At 41.7% G+C, this 19,982-nt stretch overlaps 1 pseudogene; it reads right to left on the reverse strand.

The window, feature by feature from the left end:
- Positions 1–1,344: 1,344 nt before the first annotated feature.
- On the reverse strand, positions 1,345–2,597 carry LOC129620588 (pre-mRNA-splicing factor RBM22-like; annotated as a pseudogene).
- Between the last annotated feature and the right edge of the window lie 17,385 nt (positions 2,598–19,982).

Genomic DNA, 19,982 nt, shown 5'->3' on the forward strand with positions numbered 1-19,982 from the left:
CTCCTGCTTCTGTTAGGTCCATACCATTTCTGTCCTTTATTGTGCCCATCTTGCCTGAAATGTTCCCTTGGTATCTCTAATTTTCTTGATGAGATACTTAGTCTTCCCTATTCTATTGTTTTCTTCTATTTTTTCTTTCTTTTTTTTTTTTTGAATATTGACCCATTTTAATTTTTCAGAACAAAAATACAACACAACATCTTTTTTTTTTTTGCCATCTACAATTCAATTATTTCCAAATATTCTAAGACCAAACAGAATCCCTTGCCCAGAGCTGGAATTAAAATGAGATGCTGAAGTCATACAAAGGTGAATGCTGAAGATCAACATTCCAGCTGTAGGCCACAAGTCTTCCATTCAAACACACTCTAATTCTTTTCCTTTCACAGTTTGTTAAAGTGTGTAGGAAGTTCTTTAAGATAATTTCATTTCAAACACCAGGTTTCTTCAATGATACACAGCTTCATGACATCTGTTGTTCCATCTGATCGACAGGAATGAAAAGTAATTTTTATTTTTGTTTTTTTTTTTTTTTTGGTAGTGTAAAGAAGTAACTGGGAGGGATTGGGGGCAGGAGGAGAAGGGGATGACAGAGGATGAGATGGCTGGATGGCATCACAGACTCGATGGGCATGAGTTGGGTCAACTCCGGGAGTTGGTGATGGACAGGGAGGCCTGGCACGCTGTGATTTATGGGGTCGCAAAGAGTCAGACACGACTGAGCGACTGAACTGAAAGAAGTAAAACTATCAGCCAGATTCCTTTAGTAACAAATGAGGAAAGGAGAGATATCTAACGTGCTGGGTGCTGTTTCTACTTGTCTTTCAAGAATGTGATTTTAGAAGCATTAAATCACCCTCATGCCACTACAATGATTAGTACTAGTAATCTTTTTTTTTAGAGGATAAAAAGGAAAACATTCAATGGACATAAAAATGGTCAAAAATTGTTTGCTGGTTTTTCTTACTGAGGGTCAGTTCCCATCCTCCCCCACCCCCCAAAAGAAGATACAAAATGAACATATAATTTGGATGGTAACTTGGTTGAACATTCCAATTCACCCAGTTGCTTGTTCCCCATACAGGTGAGGGGAAGAGGCATTAAGTTTTATTAGTGATATTATAGTAGTAACCAGATATGTTAATAGCAGCTTATTTCAGGTCCATCAATCCTTTGAGAACACATAGAGGAAATCAAGGCTGTCATTCTCCAACTGCCTACATCTAAATACATTCCACTACCATGGAAACTACAAAGGAAGGAAAAACATATTTATTCTGGGATTCATTTACTAGGATATTTAAGCACCCTGTCTTCCGTAGAGCCCCAGAGCAGTGATAAGTGCTAGGGGCTGCTGTGTTTCCTGGCATGTGCTCCCATCCTCTAAGGATCCTAAGAAGGATAGTGGATGGCCCTGGAGCCCTCATGAAAGGAGGGGATGGTCCCATGGAGTGGAACATGTGTGGCCCAAAACCTGGGGGTTGGGGGGGCAATACCAGGTGGGAGTGGCAGGGCAATTGTTCACCACGACTGGAGGACCACTAGGGGATAGGTTGAAGTAGTTGGCAGAGGCTCCTTCTGCAGCAGCAGCAGGAGGAAGAGCTCCTGGGAGCCCTGAAACAGGCTCAAGCTTGATTCCAGTATCTGTGGTTCCGTCCTTCTCCTTTTCTTTTCCTCTGGCTGCCTGGGACCTTCCCCATTTCACTTTGAGCTTACAGCCATTAACAACCGATTTATTAAAGGACTTCTTGGCAGCCACTTCTGCAGCCTGCCTTGTGGGAAACTGGATGAAAGCACACTGCTGTCTCTGCACAACAGTGATGGTCCGGATCTCTCCAAACTGGTAGAAGTGATTCTTTAGATCAGTCTCAGTAATGGTATCACCCAGACCACCAGCATACAGTGTGGTAATAATCTTGTCCTCTGGGGGGTCCAGACATGGCATTGTTGAAGCCCACTTTAATAGTTTATCTGCCACAGGGTCGTTGATTCCATAAGATCTTTAATGTTCTGATCAGCAAGGGGGTCATCCGGATCTGTTGGTTTTTCATGTCTGTATGGACATTCCTCTCCTCTCTTACATTCTCCTTTCACCCAGAAGGAGCAAAGGTGTGGTCGATTCCTTTTGTAGTAGGGGTGGTCTGGGCCAGTTTGAGCAGCATGTCACTGGTGGATGTGGCTTTCCCCAACATGCCACCTGGCTGCGTTCCATCAGAGTTGGAAATCTCTGTCTCCATATTTTGCGTGTAGTATTCTTTGTTGACGTCAGACTTTGGCATATCATCCTTAAAATATAATCCTACATCACAAACCTGGATGGGCAGGCCATACTCTAGGTCTAAGAGGCAAGTCTGATAGACATTCTTCGATTTACTGCAGGTCTGGCACACTTCAGTCTTCTTGAAATGCATGAGGACCCTGGAGCACCAGTGAAACACTGTGAAAGGCCTGGCACAAATTTTGCATTCCTTCCCATACTTTTCTTTGGTCGTTTGGATATATGGGTGTTCTCCAAAACACATCTTGCACAGAATAGGGAAGTCCTCAACCTTCCAATTCTGCCTGTTGTAGGTGTTGGAACCTAGAGAGGTCACCATCTTGAAAGCATCTGGAGGCAGCCGCAGCTACCAAGTTGGGAGAGGACTGCCACCTCCTCTATTTCTTTGCATTGATCACTTAGGAAGGCTTTATTATCTTTCCTTGCTATTCTGTGGAACTCTGCATTCAAATGGCTATATCTTTCCTTTTCTCCTTTGCCTTTCACTTCTCTTCTTTTCTCAGCTATTTGTAAGGCCCCCTCAGACAACCATTTTGCCTTTGTGCATTTCTTTTCTTCAGGAATGGTCTTGATCCCTGTCTCCTGCACAATGTCACAAACCTCCCCCTATAGTTCTTCAGGCACTCTATCATATCTAATCCCTTGAGTCTATTTGTCACTTCCACTGTATAATCGTAAGGGATTTGATTTAGGTCATACCTGAATGGTCTAGTGGTTTTCCCTACTTTCTTCAATTTAAGTCTGAATTTGGCTATAAGGAGTTCATGATCTGAGCCACAGTCTCCCAGTCTTGTTTTTGCTGACTGTATAGAGCTTCTCCATCTTTGGCTGCAAAGAATATAATCAATCTGATTTCAGTGTTGACCATCTGGTGATGTCCATGTGTAGAGTCTTCTCTTGTGTTGTTGGAAGGGAGTGTTTGCTATGACATCTGCATTCTCTTGGCAAAACTCTAATAGCCTTTGCCCTGCTTCATTCTGTACTCCAAGGCCAAATTTGCCTGTTACTCCAGGTGTTTCTTGACTTCCTACTTTTGCATTCCAATCCCCTATAATGAAAAGGACATCTTTTGGGGTTGTTAGTTCTAGAAGGTCTTGTAGGTCTTCATAGAACTGTTCAACTTTAGCTTCTTCAGCATTACTTGTTGGGACATAGACTTGGATTACTGTGATATTGAATGGTTTACCTTGGAAACAAACAGAGAGCATTCTGTCATTTTTGAGATTGCACCCAAATACTGCATTTTGGACTCTTTTGTTGACTATTGTCAGGAAGCATTTAACAAGAGGCTTCCTGTGTGCTGTTTTGGATCTGTCAGGAATTCTCTGTTCCTTATTAATTCCTGAATATTCAGGAATTAAGAGGAGAGGCAAGCCTCTCCCCGGGGGCTGAGGAATCCAGGCTTTTCCTTCATTAGTTTTTCTATATGGTGATAAGTACCCTCTTCCTTTTTATGAACCAAATGGTAAAAGTGATTATTTACAACTCTCTCTCTCTTTAATATGGATCACCTATGTTTTGTAAGTCTGGAATTTTAATCTTTATCTTTGGTGAGAATAACTACAGTATATATGCCCACACCATCTTGATTAAAACACCTTTGCTCCATCAGAGCTATGGTCCCCATGTCTTGCTTTCTCTCTCTCTCTCTTTTTCAGGCTGATCCCCTGGAGTGCAGAGGTCCTCTGTGTTCATTTTCCTGCCCGGGCTTCTAAGACCCTCTCGAGAAGGCACTCTGCACCTTCACCCCATCGAGAGGGCGCCTGAGGCCTTCGTGAACAGAGCAAGCCCCGTGCAGGGGCTTTATTGGCTTTCTGCATAAACCAAGGAATATCAGCCTCTTTCTCTCTCCTTTAGTTTCTTATCGCTCAACTCCGGACTACCAGGTTCTGGTCCATTAAAGGACCTCAACAGACATACGAGGGCTACTCCATTTCTTCTGAGGGATTCTTGCCCACAGTCATAGTTATAATGGTTATCTGAATTAAATTCACCCATTCCGGTCCATTTTAGTTTGCTGATTCCTAAAATGTAGATGTTCACTCTTGCCATCTTCTGTTTGACCACTTTTAATTTACCTTGATTCATGGACCTAACATTCCAGGTTCCTATGCAATATTGTTCTTTACAGCATCAGACTTTACTGCTATCACCAGTCACATCCACAACTGGGCTTTGTTTTTGCTTTGGCTCTGTCTCTTCAGTCTTTCTGGAGCTATTTCTCCACTCTTCTCCAGTAGTATATTCGGCACCTACCGACCTGGGGAGTTCATCTTTCAATGTCATATCTTTTTGCCTTTTCATACTGTTCATAGGGTTCTCAAGGCAAGAATACTGAAGTGGTTTGCCATTCCCTTTTCCAGTGGACCATGTTTTGTCACAACTCTCCATCATGACCTGTCCATCTTGGATGGCCCTATATGGCATGGCTCATAGTTTCATTGAGTTAGACAAGGCTGTGGTCCATGTGATCAGTTTGATTAGTTTTCTGTGATTGTGGTTTTCATTCTGTTCACCCTGGGATGGATAAGGATGAGAGGCTTATGCAAGCTTCCTGATGGGAGAGACTGACTGTGGGTGAAAACTGTGTCTTGTTCTGATGGGCACACATACACATGCATAAACAGGCAGAATAGAGGAAGAGCAGAAGGCATGTGGACCTTGTGAGACAGCACAGTCCTGGAAAAGGATATGAGGACCTGAAATTAGACATCAATGAGGAGAATGGAAAAAGAGGACTATTTCTGAGTTAGACATGGTATGGCATAGGCTTTGTGTCAATTTCCTAGTAATAAAGAGGGATTTGCTTTGACAGTTCATGTTTTGTGGTAGAAAGAAATGAAGAGATGGCCAGAATCCAGAACTCCCCAAACTATAAACACCCTGTTTAAATCCCTATGGTTTCTATGCCCAGATAATAAGGAGAATGAAGTATTAGTTGCTCAGTCAGGTCTGACTCCTTGCGACCCCATGGACTATAGCCCACCAGGCTCATCTGACCATGGAATTCTCCAGGAAAGAATACTGGAATGGGTAGCTATTCTCTTCTTCAGGGGATCTTCGCGACCCAGGGATCAAACCCAGCTCTCCTGTATTGCAGGCAGATTCTTTACCATCTGAGCCTCCAGGGAAGCCCTAACAATAAGTCCAGCCAAACTGACCAAAGTTTAGTATCAAGCTGGCTCTGTTCCCCCTACTCCAATGGGAAGTCTTTGTGCAGCAACCATATAGTAGCCCTAGTGGTCCACGGTCTTTACTAGAGCTGGGCTCCTTGGCCCCTTTTTCTCTTGATCAGCACCATCAAGGCTTCCATATCTATGGTGAGAAGAAGCAAAGAAAAACTATTAAAAAAAATGCAAAGCAAGTGCAAGGAGGGTAGGTATTAACTTCAAATTGGCTATACCTGTTTTTGTATTCTGTTTTGTATTCTGCCTAGTTATGGATGGGGCTGTCCCAACCCAGGGATCTAACCCAGGTCTCCTGCATTGCAGGTGGATTCTATACTGTCTGAGACACTAGGGAAGCCAGCAGAGAGTATAGGGGTGAGATGACACAAGCCATGTTTATATGGAATGTCGGCTCTCTTTCCAATGCAAAGATAGGTGGAGGAGGAGAAGTAGATGTCCAGAGAATTTGTCTAGCAGAGCTGTTAACAATCTTTGGTTATACAAAGGGACGCCCAGAACTGGGTTGGAAGGAGGGGCAGAGTAAAGAAAAAAATGAGCCAGTTTATGAAGGACTAAAGCCTGAATCAGTAGAAAGAACAAAGAACAATAACTTGCATAAGAATATCTGCTATTGGGGCTTCTCTGGTGGCTCAGTGGTAAAGAATCTGCCTACCAGTGCAGGAGACATGGGTTTGATTCCTGATCGAAGAAGATCCCACATACCACAAAGCAACTAAACCCATGCTCTGCAACTATTAAGTTTGTGCTATAGAGCCTGGGAGCTTCAGCTACTGAAGCCCATGCTCCACAACAAGATAAGTCACCGCAATGAGAAGCCTGCACATCACAACTAGAGAGTAGCCTCTGCTAGCCGCAATGATCTCTCACCAGAGGGGGGAAAAATGGCCACACAGTAACAAAGACCCAGCATGGCTAAAAATAAAAAATAAATAAGCTTAGAAAAAAGAATATCTGCTACTTAATTCTAAATTGTGACATAAACTGCTTCCTTCTTTTAATGTTTAATAAAGTCTGTTACAATCACCAAGACCTTATGATGGTGGCTTTGGAAGTGGGCATAGATAAATGGAATGGATAACTTCCACATCTGGGAGGAAAAAATATGACATAATGATGGACCATTCAAAACATAGAGACAGACAACCCATGTAGCTGGGAATTAGGCTAATTTTATCATTAAATTTTAAAAGATGGGACAACTCACTCTAGTTTGTAGGGTAAATGGTAACAAAACTCTTAAGGAACCTAGAATATGCAGTTCATGGGACTCAATCCTCTGGAGCATGGAGCAGAGGAGACAAAGGTAAGGAAAATATCTAATGGGCAAACAGAGAATGCCAAGCACACACTGGCACTGCATCTTCAAGGAAGAGCAAAAAAATGCAATTCTCTTGTATGTCCTGAAGGGTAGAAATGGAAATATTTGGTGGATAGTGAAAGTGACAACTATCATGGGTTGACTGACTGAGAAAATTTCTTGGACTATTGAGAAATCAGTCAGAAACAGTAGGGGTTATGTGAGTTGGGGGATACTATTACAAAATCCTCCTTAACCAAGCACTGTACATTTTTCAGCCTATTATTCACTCCTCCAAAATGCCCTGTGAGGTAGGATTCCTGTTCCTTTATGGTCTTGTACCCTGACTGCCATAGAAACAAGATAAATCACCTATCTAGGTATCTTTGAGATGTGGTGATAAAAAGGAGCTTTCTTATATCCTTCAGATATATATGAAATGCTTTGAAGTTTAATAAGCTTATTTATAAGTATTATCTCATTTTATACTTGAAATGATCCCATGAAATGTGATTACTATCTTTTACATATAGGAAATGTCTCTGACAGAGGTGAAAGATCCATAGAGAGAGAGTTAACAACTTACATGAGTTTTTGCTCTTATGTGTGTGTGTGTGTGTGTGTGCTCCATCGAGTCCAGCTCTTTATGATTCCATGGACTGTAACCCACCAGGCTCCTCTAGCCATGGGATTTTCCAGGCAAGAATACTAGAGTGGGTTGCATTTCCTACTCCAGGGATCCTTCCGACCCAGGAATCGAACCCACATCTCTTGTGTCTCCTGCACTAGCAGGAGGGTTCTTTGCCATGGAGCCACCTGGAAGCCCCAGCTTTCACTGTTAGCCAGATCCCATGCCAGGTTGCAGTGGCACAGCTCGAAAAACGTCAGATTCTCTGCCATTTGACCTTCCCTCTTTTGTGGTCAGAGGGACTGTTTTGGGGAGGGGAGAGTGAGAAAATCTGACATAACTTGCATAGCCTCAAGCAGTGCTAAAGCTGATGGGTTTCTGGAACAGCTACTACCTGGGTACTTGTGGATTCTCCACGCTAGGGTCTAATGAAAAGGGTCTTGGTACCTGAAAACACGAGTCCAATAAGTCTTGTCTGGGCTTGTTTTCACTTGGCTCTCCAGGTGGGAGGGCTCCTGGGAGCAACTGATTCTAGAATACAAGGGAGCAACTAATTCCACAATATAAGCATAGTGGTTGCTCTGAAAAAATACCCTACCAGATTGACTAACCAAATCTCTAATCTGAAAATCCATATAGGAAATGATTGCAAAGTTCACCAGGTCACATGTGGCTCACTGAGATCTAGAAGCAAACAGAGGAAAATTTTTTCTCTTTTCTTTTTTTGCAAATCTTGTCTAGGTCCTAAATGGAGAGCTAGTTTTCTATCTTCGGGGCTTTATCCAAAGATATTCACAGATCAAAGAGGGCCAGGAGAAGAAAAAACATCAACCAAAGAAAAATTGCTTGGGTAGAAGAATCTCTCTTTTCAAGTTTATCATGTTTATCTGTGCTCCCCCATTTCCCAGGGAAAGTCATAGAGGAGGACCACCAAGACAGAATTCACTCCTCTTGTACAGGTGAGGGGTTTCCCAGGAGGTCCTAGTGGTAAAGAACCCACCTACCAAAGAAGGAGACATGAGCCATGGGTTCGATCCTTGGGTTGGGAAGATCCCCTAGAGAAGGGCATGGCAACCCACTCCAGTATTTTTCCCTGGAGAAGCCCATGGACAGAGGAGCCTGGGGGGCTACATACAGTCCATAGGGTTGCACAGAGTTGAACATGATTGAAGCAACTTAGCACGCATGCAGGTGCAGGTGAGACTTCAAATGAGGCTCAGGAGCTTCAGGGGCCCATACTGACTGGCCAATCATCTGCAGAGCTGGGTTTCTACCCTGAGAGCCTTGCTCAGGGGACTTGCTGAAAGTATGCCATTTGGATAGTCTGGTTGTAGATCCTGGATGTGCCTCTAGCATTCATGTGACCTTGGCAAATTTCTCATCTTTTCACTGATTCAATTCAAGGTGGGAAACAAAATAGGGATAATAATAATAGAACTTACATGCCAGGTAATACATAGTAATCTATCAGTAAATGTTAACTACTTCTCTTATTGCTGTTGCTGCTATTGTTGTTATTTTATTGCACAGACAGCATCTCAGCCCCAAGTTTCCAAAATAAAATCATTCTAATTTCTGAAAGATGTTCCACTTCCAGAGAAAGCATAGAAAGCCACAAGAAGTTAACTGCCATCTGTTTTCCTTGTATGGTAGAAAACAGACCATTTCAGGACACAATTGTCTTACAGGAGAAGCAACCTAGAGGAAGAACTTGGGCTTTTGTGCCCAAGCTCTAAATCTAGGCTCTACCCCTCACCATCTTTGTGAGCTTGGCAGGCTTTCAACCTCTCCAAGCCTGATTTCCTCATCTATAGGCCAGGGACAATATATAAACCCAAATGTTTTACATAGATGAGAAATAATATATGCAAAAAGCCTTGTATGGTGCCTGGCTCATGGTAGGCTCTCAATAAATTATAACTAGTATTTCAGTTCTTACTATTCCATCTGATCAATGGCTAATCCATGTGATTCATGACATAGAAGCTCACATGCATGCACACACACTTACACATTCCCCTCTTGGACCTAGGATGGCCATGTTTGGGGTGTGATCTTCTCTTGGCAGGATTAGTCCAGATATTCATTTTAAAAGCAACAAAAGATAGATGAAGGAATTGACACAGAAGAGCAAAACAGAAGAATAACCATATTGCACTCTACCGTTTACAAAACATAAAATTCACCAAAATTGCCTCAAGTCACATTTTAAACAGTGATTTAAATCAACACCTCAAATAAGACTATATTTCAAGCCAGAATCTCACTGTAGAAGATAAGCAGTTTCACAAATGTTCTGTCTTTGTCCCTTGATTAATTGTATCCCTAGATAATTGGGCAAGGATTACAGTTTGTACCACTGGACTTCCATCCATGTACCAGTCTTTCCCAGTAAATCCTAAACTAAACCACAAACTCAAAGCCTCTTAAGTAAACAGACAGTGGCTAATTACCCAGCTATAATCCACTGGTATTTTACCTTACTTTAAACTTTTTTATAGAACTGATCTCAGATACTAAATACATGAGACATTTAAAAAAATAAAACTTATAAAAATTGATTCCTAATCATTATATTATCTCCTGGACTATTGTTTTTCTTTTAAAGTAAATTCAGATTAACACTAATATACATTGATTTTTTTTAATCTAAATTGCATGTTCCTCTAACTACATTCAAAACACGGGACCAAGTTTTATATGATTATTTAAGCCTGTTGGAGAGCTTAAGTGAACAGCATTTATGGGTGACCCCAATCTGCACTGAAAAGGTCTTATTACTTTTAGTGCTTTATATTATTTTATGTGGTGCCCCAGGAACTAAATGGTCCACTTTACATAGGTATTACTTGAGACCATGCCTTCCTTCATCTCCTATACCAGATCAAAACAAAATTTCTGGGGGAATTTTACCTGTTTGGGCAAGATTAAGGATGAGATATTGTTCATGGGCAAGTTCTGATTATTAATATGGTGCCTAGAACAGAGTTCAGCACAAAATAATAGACACAATAAATACTGATTAGTAATATTTATATACACAAATGGAGGGAATTGGGACACAGTTAACCAAAGTTTATGAGATCTGACATTGCCACATTAGATGTTTCTATCCTATCTCCAAGGTCTTCCCCAATGGCTCACTGGGAAAAGAATTTACCTGCAATGCAGGAGAGGCAGGAGACATGGATTCCCTCCCTGGGTTGGGAACATCCTTTACAGGGGGAAATGGCAACCCACTCTAGCATTCTTGCCAGAAAACTCCCATGTTCAGAGGATCCTGGAGGGCTACAATCCAAAGTGTCACAAAAGAGTTGGACGTGACTGAGCACATATCCTTTCTCCAAGCAACTTTCTTTAGCATTTGGGGAATTCTCCATGTGCTCCAAGGAAAGGTGGCCCATTATCTCCATCTGCAGAGACAGATTCTGATTAGTCTAGACTAGGAGCTGGCAGACTTTCTTATGGGACTAGATAGTAAATAATTTAGACTTTGTATACCAAGACACAAAATCAAAGGTTTTACTGAAATTTTTAAATAACCACTTACAAAGGCAAAAGTCATCCTTATCTCCTAGGCCACATAGAAGGTGGCTAGATGGATTTGGCCTGTGGGGCAAAGTTTGCAGATTTTAAGCCATCATGGCTTAGACCATTGTGACAATCACATGCTCTTTACTGGTCAGAAGTCTTGGCTTCAGCCCATAGAACACAGCATTTTCCTGAGAATAGTTATTGGTCTGAAGATGGGCCCTTGAGTTAAGCTGACCCAATAAGACCAAAGAGAAGAACTTGATTCTACAGTTGGGAGAATAACTCTTTCTCTCTTTTGCTTTCTCTCATTCTCTTTCTCTTTCTCCCTTTCTTTCTACTTCCCTATCTCTTACTGAAGATGAACAAGTAAGAATATTGTAACATTTGTTGCTGAGAGTCAATCTGTGATGATTAGAAATAGCACAAGGATATCAACTTGGTGCTCTGTGGTGACCTAGATGAATGTGATGGGGGTTGGGGGTGGAAGGGAGGTTCAAGAGGGAAGGCTTCCCTCTTGTCATAAAGCAATATTATTGCTTTACAGGATCACTTAAAAATATATAAAGTGATCTTTAAAGAAAAGAAAAGAAAAGTAAAGCCAAACTAAGAAAAAGCATCTACATGGAGAAGGACAGAACTGAGAGAATCACAGAGAAGAGACCTAGCCCTGATCATAGATGACCTGGAGCCCATCCTACTTTAGCATTTTCTTACATACAATAATATATGCACACATTGTTTAGGCAAATTTAATTCAGGCTGATTGTTTCCAGAAAAAAAACACCTACTTCTGTTTTATTGACTACATCAACGTCTTTGACTCTGTGGATCACAAAAAACTGGAAAATTCTTCAAGAGATGGGAATACCAGACCACGGGACCTGCCTCCTGAGAAATCTGTATGCAGGTCAAGAAGCAACAGTTGGAACTGGGCATGGAACAAAAGACTGGCTCCAAATTGGGAAAGGAGTATGTCAAGGCTGTATTTTGTCACCCTGCTTATTTAACTTATATGTAGAGTACATCATGTGAAATGCCAGGTTGGAGGAAGCACAAGCTGGAATCAAGATTGCTGGGAGAAATATCAATAACCTCTGATATGAAGATGACACCACCTTTATGGCAGAAAGTGAAGAAGAACTAAAAAGCTGCTTGATGAAAGTGAAAGAGGAGAGTGAAAAAGTTGGCTTAAAACTCAGCATTCAGAAAACTGAGATCATGGCATCTGGTCCCATCACTTTATGGTAAATAGATGGGGAAACAATGGAAACATTGACAGACTTTGTTTTGGGCTCCAAAATCACTGCAGATGATGACTGCAGCCATGAAATTAAAAGATGCTTGCTCCTTGGAAGAAAAGTTATGACCAACCTCGACAACATATTAAAAACCAGAGACATTACTTTGCCAACAAAGGCCCATCCAGTCAAAACTATGGTTTTTCCAGTAGTCATGTATGGATGTGAGAGTTGGACTATAAAGAAAGCTGAGCACCGAAGAATGGATGCTTTTGAACTGTGGTGTTGGAGAAGACTCTTGAGAGTTCCTTGGACAGCAAGGAAATCCAACCAGTCCATTCTAAAGGAGATCAGTCCTGGGTGTTCATTGGAGGGACTGATGTTGAAGCTGAAACTCCAATACTTTGGCCACCTGATGTGAAGAGCTGACTCATTTGAAAAGATCCTGATGCTGGGAAAGATTGAGGAGAAGGAGAAAACAGTGGATGAGATGGTTGGATGGTATCACCAATTCAATGGACATGAGCTTGAGTAGGCTCTTGGAGTTGGTAATGAGCAAGGAAGCCTGGCATGCTGTGGTCCATGGGGTCACAAAGAGTTGGACACAACTGAGTGACTAAACTGAACTGAACTGAACTAACTATCCCCTGAGCCCAAAGCATTCTGATACAAAGTGATAATCAGGTGACATTAAAAAATATCAATATTGCCAATTTTGTACTTAATAGCCTTGGGCTGCTTCCCTGGTGGCTCAGATGGTAAAGAATCTGACTGCAACGTGGGAGACACAGATTCGACCCCTGGTTTAGGAAGATCCCTTGGAGAAGGGAACAGCTACCCACTCCAGTATTCCTGGCTGGAGAATCCCAAGAACAGAGGAGCCTGGTTGACTAGAGTCCATGAGGTCCATGGGGTCAGAAAAACTCAGACACAACTGAGCAACTGACACTTTCAATTTTCAAGAAATGTTAATGTTGTAAATTTTGTAGCTAATAGCCACAGGCTGCTTATATAGGAACAAACTGTTCTCCCTGTACTCTTAATCACCCCCGTTTATTTCTGAGAGTCTCCAAGAGAGTATCACCTGTGCTGAAACCACACAGGCTCATTTTTTCTTTTCAGTCTCTTTGTTGATGTCTGCTGCCAGCAAGCCCTGATGTCTGCAGATCCTGCCATGACTGGTTGAAGATACCTGCCAATGACTTTTGTGAAGAAGCTACTTTCTCATCTTGAGTGTCACCTGTAAAACTCTCCCCTGCCCTATCACCATATGACAGAGCTACATGTGCTCTGAGCAGAAGTGTGGAAAATATTTGCTCCCTGTTTTAGAGTAGACTAGGTCTAGAGCCAGATCCTGGAATGTGAAGTCAAGTGGGCCTTAGAAAGCATCACTATGAACAAGGTTAGTGGAGGTGATGGAATTTCAGTTGAGCTATTTCAAATCCTGAAAGATGATGCTGTGAAAGTGCTATACTCAATATGCCAGCAAATTTGGAAAACTCAGCAGTAGCCACAGGACTGGAAAAGGTCAGTTTTCATTCCAATCCCAAAGAAAGGCAATGCCAAAGAATGCTCAAACTACCGCACAATTGCATTCATCTCACATGCTAGTAAAGTAATGCTCAAAATTCTCCAAGCCAGGTTTCAGCAATACATGAACTGTGAACTTCCAGATGTTCAAGCTGGTTTTAGAAAAGGCAGAGGAACCAGAGATCAAATTGCCAACAACTGCTGGATCATCAAAAAAGCAAGAGAGTTCCAGAAAAACATCTATTTCTGCTTTATTGACTATGTCAAAGCCTTTGACTGTGTGGATCACAATAAACTGTGGAAAATTCTGAAAGAGATGGGAATACCAGACCACCTGACCTGCCTCTTGATAAACCTGTATGCAGGTCAGGAAACAACAGTTAGAACTGGACATGGAACAACAGACTGGTTCCAAATAGGAAAGGGAGTATGTCAAGGTTGTATACTGTCACCCTGCTTATTTAACTTATATGCAGAGTACATCATGAGAAATGCTGGGCTGGAAGAAGCACAAGCTGGAATCAAGATTGCCAGGAGAAATCTCAATAACCTCAGATATGCAGATGACACCACCCTTATGGCAGAAAGTGAAGAGGAACTCAAAAGCCTCTTGATGAAAGTGAAACAGAAGAGTGAAAAAGTTGGCTTAAAGCTCAACATTCAGAAAACGAAGATCATGGCATCCAGTCCCATCACTTCCTGGGAAATAGATGGGGAAACAGTGGAAACAGGGGCTGACTTTATTTTTCTGGGCTCCAAAATCACTGCACATGGTGACTGCAGCCATGAAATTAAAAGACGCTTACTCCTTGGAAGGAAAGTTATGACCAACCTAGATAGCATATTGAAAAGCAGAGACATTACTTTGTCAACACAGGTCCATCTGGTCAAGGCTATGGTTTTTCCAGTGGTCATGTATGGATGTGAGATTTGGACTGTGAAGAAAGCTGAGTGCCGAAGAAGTGATGCTTTTGAAGTGTGGTGTTGGAGAAGCCTCTTGAGAGTCCCTTGGACTGCAAGGAGATCCAACCAGTCCATTCTGAAGGAGATCAGTCCTGGGTGTTCTTTGGAAGGAATGATGCTAAAGCTGAAACTACAGCACTTTGGCCACCTCATGCGAAGAGTTGACTCATTGGAAAAGACTCTGATGCTGGGAGGGATTGGGGGCAGGTGGAGAAGGGGACGACAGAGGATGAGATGGCTGGATGGCATCACCGACTCAATGGGTGTGAGTTTGAGTGAACTCTGGGAGATGGTGATGGACAGGGAGGCCTGGTGTGCTGCAATTCATGTGGTCGCAAAGAGCTGGACATGACTGAGCGACTGATCTTAACTGAACTGAAGTCTAGTCAAGGCTATGGTTTTTCCAATGGTCATGTATGGATGTGAGAGTTAGACTGTGAAGAAAGCTGAGTGCCGAAGAATTGATGCTTTTGAACTGTGGTGTTGGAGAAGACTCTTGAGAGTCCCTTGAACTGCAAGGAAATCCAACCAGTCCATTCTAAAGGAAATCAGTCCTGGGTGTTCTTTGGAAGGACTGATGATAAAGCTGAAAGTCCAATACTTTGGCCACCTTATTCGAAGAGTTGACTCATTGGAATAGACTCTGATGCTGGGAGGGATTGGGGGCAGGAGAAGAAGGGGACTACAGAGGATGAGATGGTGGATGGCATTACCAACTTGATGGACATGGGTTTGGGTGAACTCTGGGAGTTAATGATGGACAGAGAGCCCTGGTGTGCTGCAATTCATGGGGTCGCAAAGAGTCGGACACGACTGAGTGACTGAACTGAACTGAACTGAAATGAAGCCACTGCACCAAAGAGACTCCCAGCATTCAGGGACTTAAAAGAATAAAGAAGTTTATTTCTCTCATACATAATAGTCAGGATGAACGTTTAGTTCAGTGTGAAAGATTTGAGAGTAGGAGGTTCAATTCTTCACAATCTTTCTGCCATCTTCAGTGAGTAGTTTCTAGACTACTCTGTTGATCTACTCTTCAGGGAGAAGGGAAGAACACAGAAGAATGAATGAGATAGCATTCATGGGACAACTTGAAAGTGGTACACACCACTTCTGCTCACATTCCTCTGGAGAGAATGTACTCTGCTCACATGTCCACGCCCAGGAAGAGAGGTTGGAGATGGAGTGTCTCTGGGTAGTCATATGCCAAATTATAATTCAAAAGCTATGAAAGAAAGGGGGAATAGAATTGGTGGGTAAACAGCAATCTCTGCCACCTGTGTTTTCTTCCACGTGTTGTCACCCACATCCCCTAGCCACACCACTTGTGTACCAAGAATCACAGTCCCCAGTGAGCAGTCCCTTTAGCTTCCTCTCTAGTCTCAGAGCTTATCTCCCCACATTGATTTTGAAGCTTGCTTTTAACTATTGTTCTGTTTGATTCTTAAACCCTGATGAGAAAGATTGGACAAATGTAATTGACTCAGTTTCACAGATAATATACAAGACTTTGAGAGATTAAATGACTTGCCTAAGTTTACCCAAGTTTTTGGCAGAGCTGAGACCTGACAAAGACACTTTTATTGAGTAAGCTCTAGATAGGGCTCCTATGAGTCTGACTAGACCTCATTCTTGGGCATATCCTAAAGAGTACAGTTTTAGCAAACAGTGTAACCAAAATCCCCTGCCCTCAATATCCAACCTAATTCCTCATCCTCCACCACCACCCTGAGTGATGTCTTATCATTCTGACCTGCCTTCAGCAAGAATCCTGTTAGGTCGGTTTAGACAGAATTCTCTCATACACCTGAGGTTGCCACTTAGTAATTATCCATCCATCAACCTTCTCACCCTGCTCCTTGGCTACTAATGTCCACTGTTTCTTGTATTCAAAAGTGAGTTCACTCTCCCCCATCTAATGCAAAATCCTATTGCAGTAGTCCTGAATTAAATCTGTCTTAACATTTTAATAAAATGTTGTGAATAATTTTTTCTTTAACATTCCAGAATCCAGGTACCTTGGTTCAAATCAGGGACTTTTTTCATTACAACCCACAGACTAGGCAAAAAACAATACATTCTTGCCCTCACTCACACACTCACCCACAAAACAATAGAAGATCATATGTCAAAGGCACTAGAAAAACATCTAGTCAGAGAGGCATCAGAGCAAAAACCCCAGAGGAAGAGGGTACTTTTGTCTATTCTCCTGGAAAACTCTCATCTATTCTCTGGTGCCTCACTGCTCTGCCTCTATGGAGGTATTTCTTGGGCTCCCTTGCTAGCTCGTTTCCAATAGGATTCAACCCGTGGGAAACACCACAAGCAATCAGAGAGCAGGAATGGCAGGAGATAGTCTCTTCCCTGTTCTGTCCCTGGAAGCTGCATTTCTCCACAACTGCCCATCTCTCCAGAGCCCTCCTCCTTGGCCTTAGCTCTCTCCAGTCACACTCTTTCCTCCCCTTGACTCTTTAGTCCTAGTGGTGATAAAGAGTTACCGTCATTTCTAGTGTCTGAAACATTCCCTGACGCGGTTCTTTTAACCTTACTTTAACCTTGCTTCCTCCATACATTAATGTTTCTTCACTTGAACTATCTGGGGTAAATTATTTCCTTTTAGAACCAATAACCATCCATTTTTTTTTTATCTTCAAATTTAAATTTATTAAGACATTCAGCTATGTCAGTCTACATCCAGATCTGCTACTAAAAATAAAATAAAGTCACATCCTACATTAGGAATACCAAGTTGAAAAACACTTTTTGAGCCAAGCCTATTGTATAAATAAATGACTAGTTTCTTTTCATATCAAAATTCCCATAAAAAATTACATTCCCCCCTCCCTAGTTCTACCTGTAACCATGATGAATGTAAAAATTTAAATATGACACATCCTTGTCAAAGAAAAGGTGCAAAGTCTATTAACAGCTTTAAAAGTGGCATTTGCAGAGTGTGATCATACGTTATGTACTCATTCCCCAAGTGCAAATATTGCCATAATTTAACACTGCTTTGATTCAGTTGCCAAGAACTAAACATTACACAGGATTGGAAAGTACACTCAGGGCCTTTCTCAGTGCCCTAAAGCCCTTTCCACTTTGGTCTCCTACGCTAACGTGGACTCCAAAGTGTTCATTAGAGTTTTAGTTTACTTCACACAGCCAACACAATATACAGTGTATTAACAAAAGTTTCATATACATCAAAATATTGAAGACTTCATCATAAAGTTCAAGAGTCTCGGATTACATGAATGCACCCGCAAGGCCCACGTGCCCACTCACCCCCTCCCCCAAAGCACATACGAAGTATGAGCGTGCTTCAATCTTTGAATACAATCAATGCTTTTATATCTTTGATTTCATTTCAGTGCTGTACAGAGTACAGCTGTCCTGAGTACTGTCCTGAGAGTGCTGTCCTGAGTACGTGTGGGTCATCAGATTTCTAGCTAAAACAAATGCTGAGCATTATCCTCACCTCTCCAATGAGCATGTTTCTGTCCCCAGAGAAGCATGTATACTCCCCACAGAAGAAGTACACTTTTCACCATAAGCTTTCTGTTCCACTACTTCATGCTGTAGACATTATCAGGAAACCTAGCCCAGCCCTGGGGTTGCAAAGTTGAGAGGTTTTGTTTTGTATTGTTTTTTAATTCTCTCTCTCTTTTTTTTCTTTTTTGCAGATGTAGATTTTGGTCAGTGCTTTGTGGTTTGTGTTCCCCTGTTGGGGACGCTTTCAGCAGCAGTAAGGAGGTTAATCAATCCCTGTGAAGGCACAGAGAACACGGGGATGCTATTTTATGCTGATTAGAACTTCTTTCCGGTGCTTTGTTGTTGTTCAGTTGCTAAGTCGTGTCTGCTCTTCTGCTCTTCATGACCCCATGGACTGCAGCCCGTCAGGCTTTCCTGTCCTTCCTTATACCCCCAAAATTCTCACAATGGAACATGAGGGATTACTATTCATAATAAAGGATTAATATTGTGAACTTCTACCCTAAGAAGCTTTTGGTAATTTTAGTGACAACAATATAATAACTAACATTCATTGAGGATCTGTGCCAAGCCATGTCCACAGGACTTTACATGTATTACTAATCCAATCTTCATAAAGGAGGAAAGTTTATACCTTGGGAAAAAGAGATAAAACTTTTTATTCTGACTTTAGAATCAGAGAACATTTGGAGTAGAGGGAAACTCACAGTTCATTGAATTTACCTTTCTTCCTACAGGTAAGTACGATGGGACTCAAAGATATGGCATAGCTTCTCCATATCCATTTGGCTAATTGGCAGCAGAACCAAGATGCCAACCCAGAGTTGTCTTAATTCTCCTTCAAACATAATACATTTAACACTTAAGTTATCACCTCTGCAATTAATCAGTCATGTGGACACACACAAAGGGTGAAGAGTTGCAGTAAAAAGATAACTCCACATGCTGATTCATTGTATTTTAGCAGCATCAGAGAGTGCGAAGAAAATCGACATGATAGGTAAGCCTTGCAGTTCATTAAGTTCAGAGGCACTTCTGAGGTCAGATGGTCCTCTATCCCCAAGACAAAGGACACCCTCCCCAGAATACACTAAGGCTTCTGAGGATGAACTTGCCACCATGCCCATTCTGGTCATGGAGGGGTTAAAATAAACTATCTAGACAAGGCAAATTCTTTTGATAACAGGCCAGATAGTAAATACTTTAGACTTCCCAGGCCATATGGTCTCTGTTACTATTCAGTTTTAATGTCCCTCCAAGCTCCAGTTTGTTATGTTTTTATTTAACACTTATTAGTCACAGTTTGGATGTCACTGTTTTAAATACTGAGAATTATGTCTTATAAATAAGACATGTCTTATAATGTCTTAAATGCTGGGAAAAATGTCTTATAAATAAGACAATATCTAACTTCTATTACTGGCTGTACTGAAACCTAAATTAAGAGCATTCCCAACTAATACAGCACATTTAAAAATATTGAGTAAAATATTTTTAAGTAAAATATGGCTGTGCTGGTGGAAAAGTAAGAGAATTTCTTGTAGATACGAAAGGAAAATATGAAAAGTGCTAATCCACTGGGGTGAGTGTTGGAGCCAGTATTTGCCCTAGAGAAAAATGTTCATTCTGGCATTCTATAATCTGAGTTTTAACAGACTGCTACAGGAAATAGGAAACAAGCTTAGCGGCTGAATAAAGAAGTTGGATTGAAGCCCCAACTGAAGCCAGGATCTTCAAGGAGTAATATGCTCAGTGAGGAAAACAGAAAAAAAAAAAAAAAATCACCTCAGAAAGCAATATCGTTGGGATATATGATTGTCTTAGTCTTGACTTT

Source organism: Bubalus kerabau, chromosome 10, assembly GCF_029407905.1.
Source record: "Bubalus kerabau isolate K-KA32 ecotype Philippines breed swamp buffalo chromosome 10, PCC_UOA_SB_1v2, whole genome shotgun sequence".
Taxonomy (NCBI): Eukaryota; Metazoa; Chordata; class Mammalia; order Artiodactyla; family Bovidae; genus Bubalus; species Bubalus kerabau.